Source organism: Tupaia chinensis, unplaced genomic scaffold (genome assembly GCF_000334495.1).
Source record: "Tupaia chinensis unplaced genomic scaffold, TupChi_1.0 Scaffold000415_1, whole genome shotgun sequence".
NCBI classification, from domain to species: domain Eukaryota; kingdom Metazoa; phylum Chordata; class Mammalia; order Scandentia; family Tupaiidae; genus Tupaia; species Tupaia belangeri.
This window is the reverse complement of record NW_006159920.1, coordinates 1,686,609-1,698,173: the sequence shown is the minus strand read 5'-3', so window position 1 is coordinate 1,698,173 and position 11,565 is coordinate 1,686,609. Positions and strand designations below refer to the sequence as shown.

At 44.7% G+C, this 11,565-nt stretch overlaps 1 protein-coding gene and 1 pseudogene across 1 annotated transcript in view; one reads left to right on the top strand and one right to left on the bottom strand.

Annotated features, from left to right (window-relative positions):
• Window positions 1–11,565, top strand: part of KALRN (kalirin RhoGEF kinase) — a 681,131-nt gene that overhangs the window by 481,020 nt on the left and 188,546 nt on the right.
• On the bottom strand, window positions 1,350–10,383 carry LOC102485610 (ribosome production factor 1-like; annotated as a pseudogene).

Sequence of the window (11,565 nt, the reverse complement as noted above, 5' to 3'; positions counted from 1 at the left end):
AAAGAATTGGGATATGCTGCCATACCATTTTTTTTTTTAAGGAAAAAAAAATAAAAGGAGAAAATGTGTCGTGTTGGCTTCAGAGTTGGGCTGAGGACTGTGAACTAAAATGCAGAAACAGGGGCAGCAGGGCCCAGTGAAATAAGTGATGACAGTTTCCATAATGAAAGTTGTGGGACAGGACACTGGGCAGGTCAGGTGAAAGTAGGCTGGGAAGACTTCGAGACTCACTCTCAGTGTGCGAGGTGTCTGAGGACTGAACCGAGCAGCTGTGGGGCAGTTTCCAGGGCTGCTCTCAGACAGGTGGGCAGGGAATCACAGGCTGCAGGATTCAAGTTCCTCAAGGAAGAACACAGAACAACCCAGCTTTGGGCAAAGGGTGTGCAGGTGAAGATGGGATCAGTGTCCTCAAGTAATGCTGGATGCGAGACTTGACTGGAGACTACATGAACAGCCAGGGGCAGGATTCTTCCAGCACATTTGCATTTGGGGAAGCATGCAAAATAGTAATTCCAAAGAGATAAAGAAAAACTAGACGAAGGAGAAAAGTGTTAGCCAAAAACTGCTAGAAGACAGGGGCTGTCTTTTCTGGGTTAAAGCTGACCTGATTCATGGATACCACTACTTAGTAGATTTAGAGGCTCAAAACCATATACCTGGAGGCTAATTATCCCCTTCTTGGCACTTTTCCTGCAATTCTTATAGCTCTTACTAGGGAACTATTTGGGTCTTTTAATAAGTAGAAAAGCATCAGAAAAAGAATTTCCCTGGAAATGTAAGTGAAAAATTAAAAATCGGTACATGAAGGGCTGGCCCTGTCCTGTGGTGTTTAAGAGCTATGCATTGGGAGCCAGATCCTACATGGCTGACCATGGTTTAAATCCCACCACCAGCAGCTTGAGAGACATGCTGGGCACATGTGCCCAACGTTCTGATGAGAAGGGGAGGAAAGGGATTGTGGCATGACTGTGCCCCAGTGGGGTGCTTTCTCTCTCTCTCTCTGTCTGTTTCCCCCCCCTCCACCTCCACCCCCTACCTGGTAAGTGCAGGTGCCCTCTGATAATAATAATAATAATACAGTATATGGCTGTACAGTTAGGTAAGTAGAAGAATATTTCACAAACAGATTTTTTAAAAAAAACTTATAAATGCTCATATTAAAACATAAAATGAAGCACATTTGTAAAACAAAGGGCATGTACAAGTGTTTGGGGTTTTTTTCCCCTTACCAAAATGAATTTTACTGGTATTTGCTACATAAATATACATAAATAATTCTTGGCACTTGATAATTTGTCCACATATGGAAAGTTTATGAAATCAGTAATGCCATTTTGATGAGAGTATTGTCACACAAGATAGGTCTGTTCAGCAAAATCCAATATTATTTCCTTAGTACTTTGTAAATGGAATTTTTTTCCACTAGTATCCATTTCCTGGGATTAGGGACACATTCATACTCTCCATTTTTAGAATCAAAAGTTCCTTTTTGAAGCGATCTTAATTTTAAGGTAAACTGTGATCCAAGTTCCAGAATTCCCACTTTCTTTTCACTCTTAAATATGTATCTGTGAAATATGAAGAAAATATAATCCGGCTGACTGTGGACTCTGACCGCCTGCCAGCCGATAAATTGAGGACCCCAGGGGAAGAGAGATGCAAACATACATCCAACTGAAGGACCTAGCCATGCTGTAAAATTACTCAGTAGTATTTAGGCTGTACGCTCTGTGGAGTCCTTGCCTCTTCTCTTCATTTTGTTACAAAGACGAACCCTGCTCATTTTAAAATGTGCAGTTGGGCCATTTGGCAAGGGACTCAAAATAAGTCCATTTGGTGTTTTACGGTCTTCATTAATCACGATCAGATCTGTGAAATTGCTCAAGATGCAATGTGAAATCATTTTTTTCAGAGCCAGTCCCCTTCTGTAATAAACATGTGAGTTTGCTGTAACTGGAGAGAGCTGTTCAGAGTCTTGCTGTTCTCCCAGGAGGTCAGTCTGATGTTCTGATGAGAAGCGTGGCAGAAGTCCACCTGTTCGAGCTACAAATTCACCTGTAGCTTCATCATATCAGCCTCTTCGTCATTAGGGTCTACCGTGGTTTCATTGGGCACTCACGGAGTGTCAGTGGTCTTGGGTATAGGCTTTGGTGGAATCTTTTCACCAAGAGCCGCTCTCTTTTTTTAAGTTGTTTTTTTTTTTTAGCTGCCAAATTTTCCTTCTCACTACTGCTGTTTTCACCATGTGAACATCAAATGTTGTGGTTGTTCTTTTTTTAAAAAATATTATTTATTTAATTTCATGTATGATTATTATTATTTTTAATTTGACCAGAGAGATAGAGAGAGAGAGAGAGAGGAAAAGTGAGAAAGTGAGCCACCAGGTCCAGGACTTGAATCACAGTCGGCCATGTGGGAGTCTAGCGCCCCAACCCCCATGCCACCTGCTGGCCCCCGCTGTTTGTCTTCATCTCCAAAGTGCTGAAGCCTGGAGGAAAGCAGCTGCTTTGGGGGGCTGGACTCCGCTTTCTGTCGCCATAGCCTAGTAGCTGCAGCTTTCTGAGATTTTCTGGTAGCAACTGTCTATTTCAAGCTTTTCTTCCCACTGCTGCCACTCTTCCCCCCTACCCACCGCCTCCGCCATGGTGTCCGATCTTTTGTAACAAGTGTTTTAACAAAATCTCATTCCTGGGGACCAGCAGTTGGCGTAATGGCTATGTCGCTGGACTCCCCATGTAGTAGACCACGGTTCGAGTCCCGGGCCTGGTGGCTGAAACTCATGCCATGCACATGTACATGCGTGCGCAGGATCCTGAGAGGAGAATGGAGGAGAAGGGATTGCAGTGTGGCCATCCTGCCTGGGGGGTGATTTCTCGCTTTCTATCTCTCTGCCTCTTTCTGGCAAGCGCACATGCCCTGTAGCAAAAACTCAAAAAATAAATAAATAAATAAAATCTCATTCCTGTATTTACTTCTTAGGCCAATTTACAGCATGTTTCCAATATTTTCTTTTAGGCAGGGACTTTCTGGGCTCTGCCTGTAACAGCAATGCTTCAGTTTCCAAGAATGCTATAGTGTGACCTGATATGAAGACTTCCCCTTCTTTTCAATCTGTCACTTAAGTTTTAGAGTGGCCGTGTCATGGGCATTGCTGTCTGCTAAGCTCTCTTAATTAGCTCTGGCATTCCCCTCACTCTGTCTCCTTTGCCAATGAGATACAGTTCTTTAACCCAAGCCGCTTTGTAATTGACTTTTCTCTCCTGGTAAAAAATTAAAAAACATGGAGATAAAAACACATTCCCAACTTTCTCTTGTCTACCTTCATAAGACCCTAATATCTATATCAGTTAAGATTAAAAGACTTGGCTTCAAAAATAAAAAAATTAACAGACACATGAATGAAAAGTAAGTTATCTGTACATGATAATATATATGGTAATATCTTTGACTTGATGGACATGCACGGAATTCCTACTGGGAAAAACTATTTTGTACACTGAAAAGATGTACAGTGATTAAATGCAAATTTAGAAAATGTAAAAAATTAAATAAATGAAGTCATTACATTTATAAAAGTCTTGGCTTCAAATAAGACAAAAGCCCCCAATCGCAGTTGCTTAAATAAAAGAGTTCGTTATTCTCTCACAACGCAAATAGCCGAAGGCAGGCATTCTAGGGTTATAAAGTAGATCCAGAAAGTATCAGGTACCCAGGCTCCTTCTAGCTTATTCCTCCACCGTTCCTACGGTTTACTCTAATTCTCGTAATGTGAGATGCTATTCCAGAGAACAGGTTGGGCAGAAGGGAAGAAGTGTCATCTCACATATTAAGATTCCTTGCAACCAACAGTAAGGATTGTATCTCATTGCCAGAACCTGGTGATATGAAATATGGCTACACTAGCTGCAAGGGAACCTGGAGAATGTAGTCTTTTACAAGCAATGTGCCTCCCTCTAAAAAAAAAAAAAAAATGTAATGCCAGAGGGCATGTGCATGAAAGAGAGACAGAGACAGAGAGAGAGAAAGACAGAAAACATGCCCCAAAGAGGTGCAGTTATGCCCACGTCCTTTCCCTGCAATTCTTCATCCCCTCAGGATCCTGGACATGTGCTTGCAGACCCAGTGTTACACCCAGGGACTCACACCCCAATTGGCCATGTGGGATCTGGCTTCCTCTGCACTGTACTAGCACCGTGCTCAAGGCCAGCCCTGAATATCTAAGACTAAGCAATCAGAGCAGAATGGACTTTGAGAGATACCTGGAAGTACTTGCCATACTGTTTGTTATTATCAGAAAAATAACTAGTAGCAAACCATTCTACATATGTCTACTGGGTTGTTGGAAAAGTCACAATGCATTTTGCATAGAAAAATGAGAAAAAATGCATCATGACTTTTCCTATGACCGAGAAAAAATACATCATGACTTTTCCTATGACCCAATAATTAGTCCCCTCCTCCATATCTGTACTTACTTTGCGGATGGGAACTCCAGACTGAGGAAGTAACCGCTTGAGCTAAAGCCGACCCGAATCTGTACTTACTTTGTACAGGAGAGTATTACAGTACAGCAATGGTGTCCTTGACACTCACATCTCCTAGCTCATTCTGTGTGTCATAAAGGAGCGTTTTCCCCTCTTAACGTGTAAAATACATTTTAAAGCTGATCAGTTTTAAGCAATTATAAGACCTTTTCCTCAGACTGGATAATAGCACAATGAGAAGTCCAAAGCTATAAGCCAATAAAAGGCAATTAAAATGGACATTATCTGTTTCCAAGAGGACTTGAGAGACTTTAATTAAAACATTAAGAAAGATGTGAAATTTTAAAATTATACAGAAGAAAAGCTATCTGAAAGAAACAAAGGACGTCGAGGTTTTAAAAATATGGTCAGAGTATAGAACTTTTCATTTATTTCAACAAATTCCAATCCATAATAACTGCCCTATATGAGAAGAAATTTAACACCACGTGCCTGTGCTGCTCAGACACCTCTCCCCCAGTGGCAGGACCAGATGACAGATCTGAAGACAGATCTCATCCATGGCAGGGCAGGAGCGTGCTGTAATGAGGCAGATGCATTCTGCTGGCGTGGAGGGGGGATCACCGCAGTTGCTGGAGGTGGTGGCGTGGGACACATTCTGCTGGCGTGGAGGGGGAATCACCGCAGTTGCTGGAGGTGGTGGCGTGGGACACATTCTGCTGGCGTGGAGGGAGAATCACCGCAGTTGCTGGAGGTGGTGGCGTGGTGAGGTGCTGCTCGTGCTTTGTGGCAAGGCTCGCCATGGGCTTCAGGGTGGGAAAGGCTTTTAGGAGATGCTGGGTGTTATTTGAAGAGGAAAGCAGAACGTATTCCAGACTGAGAAAACCCCATAAGTAAAGCCAAGGAGTTGGGGCCATGTTGTGTGAGTCTGGGAATGGCAAGCGTAGGTGCACTTTGGAGCACGGGGTCAGTCTTGGCAGCAGATGAGTTAGACTGAGAGGCTGGATCTGAGGAGGCTTACATTACACACCAAGGGAGTTGGAGTGGGTTCTCTGGGCAGGGGAAGAATAGAAGAGGGAGTGTGTGTTCACATTTTATGACCTCTATTTTCTCGGGAAGTAGTGAGCAAGACTACTGATGAGATGTTCATTCATTTGTAAAGAATGTGAAGGATTTAGCGAGGATATGATGAGGAATTAAAATAGAAAGAAGTTGTGAGAAACCTCAAAGTCCCCACTAAGGTGTTGGAGGTGAATTTGTCTTCATACTCTGTTGGGCAAACGTGAAATTAAAGAATTCGACTTCTGACAAGAGCACACACATCAGGATGCCAGTACATGGGCCTTTTCTCACCACAGTCTCCTTTCAGCACAGTGGGATGATTTTGAGTTACTTGATATAGGAACCAAGGGAGATGACAACAAACAGCGGAAGTGTGTCTGTACATGTGTGCATGTGTGAGTGTGCACATGTGTGCGTGTGAGGCAGAGTGTGAGAGCCAGAGATGAGGAAGAGGGGGGTGCTGCTAAAACTGAGCACTGAGTAGTAGCTTTTGGCCAGGGGAAAGGGGAGGGTATGCATTGTGGATAGGCTGGCATTTGGGCTAAGTTCTTAAAGGAATCTCAACACTAAGAGTAAAGAATAGAGTTTCCTGGGGCCTGCATGTGGCACAGTGGTTAGGGGCACTGGATTCCCACATGGCCATCTGCGGTTCAAGTTCCAGACCTGGCTGCTTGCTTTCTCACTCACCCACCCCTCCGTCTCTCTCTGGTCAAATTAAAATAATAATGATCATAATAAAGTTAAATGAAAAAATTATTTTAAAAAAGAATAGAATTTCCTATAAAGAAACTTTTTTCAAGTTTATTTTCTCCATGAGAAAAAGAGAAAAGGAGGGAGGGAAGGAAAGAGACTAACAGGACCCCAGGAGGGCCCTCATGCCCTGATCAACCACTAATCTCAGCCAGCCCAGGTCACAGGCATGTGTGCAGGCCCATTGTGGAAAGGAAGGCCCCAGGACATGCTCCAGGGTCTTCGTATATGATTCCAGTTGGCTGACCACTGCAACACCATCTGGCCCTTCATAAAGAAACTCTCAGTAAGGGAGACGTGGCCAAGAACTAAGCGCTGTTACATGCACAATGAGAAGACAGGCCCTTCACCTCGTTTCTTTCAAAAGGGCTTGGTACTGGGAACCAGCAGTTAGCGTAATGGCTATGTCGCTGGACTCCCACGTAGTCGACCGCGGTTCGTGTCCCGGACCCGGTGGCTTAAAACTCACGCCGGGCGCGTGTGCGTGCATGCCCAAGATCCCGAGAGGAGAATGGAGGAGAAGGGATTGCGGCGTGACCATCCCCCCTGGGGGGTGATTTCTCGCTTTCTGTCTCTCTGTCTCTGTCTGTCTGGCGAGCGCACGTGCCCTACAGTGAAAATCTCTCAAAAAAAAAAAAAAAAAAAGAAAAAAAAAGGGGGGGCTTGGTACTCTCAAAGACAGGGAAATTGAAGCAGAATACCTTTCAAAATGACAGCCTTGCAGCAGAGCAAAGGGAAATTGATGGCAAAGTCTCCAATCGTCTCTCAACATTGTGGTTGAAGGCTAGAAGCTTTAAAACATGGAGTGTTGTTGCCTTGAGAGTGACACGTGTGGCAGAGCTCAGTGGCAGAGCTCAGAGTGGCAGGGGGGGGGGGGGGGCCACCGTGCTGCATCCTCAGCATGTCCGTCAAGTGATTCTGCCAGGGCAAGTGGTCGGTTGAAACACACAGATGGAGCTTAAGAATGCTTTTAGAGCTTTTTAATCAGTTAATTTATTTTCAGTGCCAAGTGTTCTTTTTCTTTTATATATAGATGAGGAAATGGGTACAGAAAGATCCAGTGACTTGCCCAAAATCATTGTCCACTTAACTGGCAGAACCAGCTGTGTTGACTCTTCTTAGGGTGTCCTGAGGCCTGGTGGGGTGCCACTGAGGTCTCTGCAGGTCCTGATGCCCAGGTACATCACTCCCAGAGAAAGATGCCACTGTGGGAATGTGATCGTGTGTAGGCTGCCAGATGAAGGGGGCCAAGGAGAGCATTCTGACAGGGATTTCAGGAAGTGTTCTAAAATGGTTTTAGAGGGCTTTAGAAAAAAAAAAATCTACTTAGTACCCTGTTTCAGAGATATTAAAATGCAGTGCAAACCTCCCTCCTGCATTTAGGCTTTCTGTGCCATCTGGGAACTAATAGATCTCTCTAAAATGCATTGATCCTCAGAGGGAAATAGATTGCAAAGTCTCCAATCCTCTCACAATGCAGTGGTAGAATGTTAGAAGCTTTAAAACATTGTCTGTTGTTCCATTAGGAGTGACAAGCGTGGCAATGATTACATGGGTGACTTGTTGACCAGTTAGCCATCTATCTCACTGAGGCCGTCCAGGACTTGATGCACCTACCTCCCCTACAGCAGGCAGCAGGTTTAGGGCTTAACGCAAGGCACAACTTGGGGGAAATGCAAATACTTTGTGCAGAGTTTCAGTGGAGTACAAAGTGAAGGTGGTGTGACTGCTGGTGGTTTATAGGAAACCCTAAAAGAAGCTAACCAAGCCTGAGGTTTTGGGCATCATTTTAAAAAGTAGGAAGGGAGGAAAGGGGCAAAAGTCAGAGCTATGTCAGTCTTTATACACTTGGCCTTAAATTTCAACTGCAAATGAGATAAGAAATGAGCCGCACAGGCCCACCTGCAGTGGTGCAGCAGTAACACAGTGATCTGCAGTGCTGGAGGCCATAGGGAAGATCAGGGCTAGGTATTCGGGTCAGCCTATATATACCAAGCTCATGCATGCCTCTGATCTGGCTGGGAATATCACAGCATGAAACCTTGTTGAGGGAGCTTCTCTCTGTTTCTTTCTCTTTGTCTCTCAAAATACACTTCTAAGGAACCAGCAATTAGCGTAATGGCTATGTCGCTGGACTCTCATGTAGTCGACCGCGGTTGGCGTCCTAGACCCGGTGGCTTAAAACTCACGCCGGGCGCGTGTGCATGCATGCCCAAGATCCCAAGAGGAGAATAGAGGAAAAGGGATTGCGGCGTGACCATCCCCCCTGGGGGGTGATTTCTTGCTTTCTGTCTCTCTGTCTCTCTCTGTCTGTCTGGTGACTGCACGCGCCCTGTAGCAAAAACCTCTCCAAAAAAAATATACACTTTTAAAAGAAAGAAAGCAATGAGCCATACGAAGAAGTCCCTTTTATTTTTAGTCACCTGTTCAGGGCCTTTTAGAAGAAAAAAAATGCCTAGTAGCCATGTGCCCAGGTCTGTACATAAAGTAGTGTATGTCGTGATTCTCATTTTAAAGAAATCTGTCCTGTAGCCAGAACATGTGTCCCTGTTCAGGACCTTTTAGAAGAAAAAAATATGCCTAGTAGCCATGTGCTCAGATCTGTACATAAAGTAGTGTATGTCGTGATTCTCATTTTAAAGAAATCTGTCCTGTAGCCAGAACATGTGTCCTGACTTCCGTTTGTTTGGGGCTGTTTAGACGGAATGTGGTTATATGGTTACTTACGTGTAAGGTAAAGAGATGGCTGACTGGCCAGCAGAGCACAAGTATTTGAGACTCTTTGAATCATACATATTTATAATTTTAGAATTGGGGTGGACCTCAAAGAGCTGTTAGTCCATCCCTTTTATTTTATAGGTGGTCTAAGCATGGCTCTGCTTGTCCAAGCAGTTTGTCTTAAAGTTGCAGAGCTGGGATTGTATCCATAACCCTTTGTTTTTAATCTACATCTCTTGACTTAATACTGTGCCTCTCTGTTCTGGTGGTGAGAGCAGTGTTTGGGCAGGTCAAAGACCACTTAGTGGACACCATTTAACAAAATGTAGCCCTTCTTTCTGTCTGTCTTTTTCTTTTTTTAAAAAACGATTTCATTTACTTCTTCATTCTGTGAGTGAAAGAGACAGAGATATAAAGGGAGGCTGGGGACACCTAGCGAGGTCTCCATGCCATGATCCAGATCCAGCCTTGGATCATGGGCATACATGCACCCAGCATACTCAGGAAGGTCTCTGGATGTGAACCCAGAACCTTTCCACATGGATCAGTCTCACAGAGCATTGCATTACTGCTATGCCACTGTCCAGCCCCTAACACAGTGCAGCCTTTCACGAGGCTGCATCATGTCCATCACCACTGACGTTGAGGGGTTCACAAGCCTGTTCTCTAACTGTATGCCAGTTACCCTCCACACCGAGCTTAGGACCTGTGTACATTCAAAGTTATCCTTGTATTACTCCGGAGTGATTAGCATGTCTTTGGCACAGTTAGGAGCAGTCTCTTAAAAACTGGAAAACAAGTTGGTTAGTTCTCAGTCACGGCTCATGTACAGCTCACTGCCTGTGCCTTGGTACCAGGAAATATAAGCAGTCTTTGCTATCAGAAGTGATTTTGTTGCTTAACAGTCAGAATTCATGGAGTCTCTGTGTATATGTGTTTTGTTTTAGAAAACCCTTATGATTCTTGGAATACAGTAACCACACCGTTTTGTTTTTTACATTTTACATCAGTTGTGTCAGCTTTAATTAACTTCATTTAGTTGCTAGGAAAAGAGCTCCCTCAAGATGACTCGAAGATGGGGTGGATGTTACCAGGAATTGATGAGCAAGATGGAATCTTACAGGAATCAAATACTAGTCACCACAGTAAATCTGGGCCTTGGGGAGCCTGGGTCTGTAGGGTGGTCCTAAACCCAGGATGGTTATAGAGACAGCACTCACAGTTCCAGTGTAAGCCCCTCGCCCCAGGTCTACGTTACTCCGTCCTCCTGCCACCCAGTCTTTGCACACTCGGTAGATGCCTGGTCTTTGCCATACTGCTGCTGCCTGAGTTTCTGCTCTCTTACTACTTTGGCTTGCCTGTGGCCCATTATGGCCTTTTTTGACCTTTCTTCCCTCCATAAAAACCTTTTCCTATCCTCAGTGCAGCATGTCATTCTCTTGCTGTTTCCTAGTTTATATTTTTGACAGATGGAATTTAATTGACCCAGCCCATCGTTTTGCCCCAGGCCATTTCACTTGCCACTAGTCAGCCTTTAGGTAGTTTTCCGTGGGCTAGGTGTCCACCCTAGTCCAGTCACTATGGGTGCAGGAGGACCGGATTCTGTGATAGAAGATATTGCTGTCTATGGCTGCCCCGTCAACAGCTCAAAGCAGGGCAACTTCTCATAGGAGTTGTGGCTGTCAGACCATGTCCTTGGGTGTAATATGTAAGCAAATTAAAATAACTATAGGCAAGGGAACCAGCAGTTAGCGTAATGGCTATGTCGCTGGACTCCCACATAGTCGACCGTGGTTCGCGTCCCGGACCCGGTGTCTTAAAACTCATGCCAGGCGCGTGTGCGTGCGTGCCCAAGATCCCGAGAGGAGAATGGAGGAGAAGGGATTGCGGCGTGACCATCCCCCCTGGGGGGTGATTTCTCGCTTTCTGTCTCTATGTTTCTCTCTGTCTGTCTAGCGAGCGCACGCGCCCTATAGCAAAAACCTCTCCAAGAAAAATAAATAAATAAATAAATAACTATAGGCAGCCTGGCAGCACACTGGTCAAGCCCTGTAACACAGTGGTTAAGCCCTGTGCACGGGAAGCCAGATCCCAAGTGGCCAACTACAGTTCAAATCCTGACCCTAGCAGCTTGAAAAATATGCTGGGCATATGTATATACATATCCTGAATTCCAAGGAGATGTAGAAATAGAGTAAAAAGGATTGAGTTGTGACCAGACCCCTGGGGAGATGTACTAACTCTCTCTGGCAATGAAAAATAAAACAACTAAATCATTAGGGAGGCTTCTGCAGGTAATGGAAAGTAGAAAGTATCTAGTAGTTTCAGGGATGCAAGATTGGCTTTGCTTGTTGGTTCTGGCTCAGGCTTTCTTAAGAAGTTGCAGTCAAGATTTCAGCTGAGACTGGCAATGGCATGGTGGTTAAGGTGCTGGCCTCCCACAGTTGGAGTCCTGGACCTGGTTGTTTGCTTTTTCATTTTCTCTCTCTCTCTCTCTCTCTCTCTCTCTCTCTCTCCCTTGCTCTTTCTCTCCCTGTCTCTCCCCCTCTCA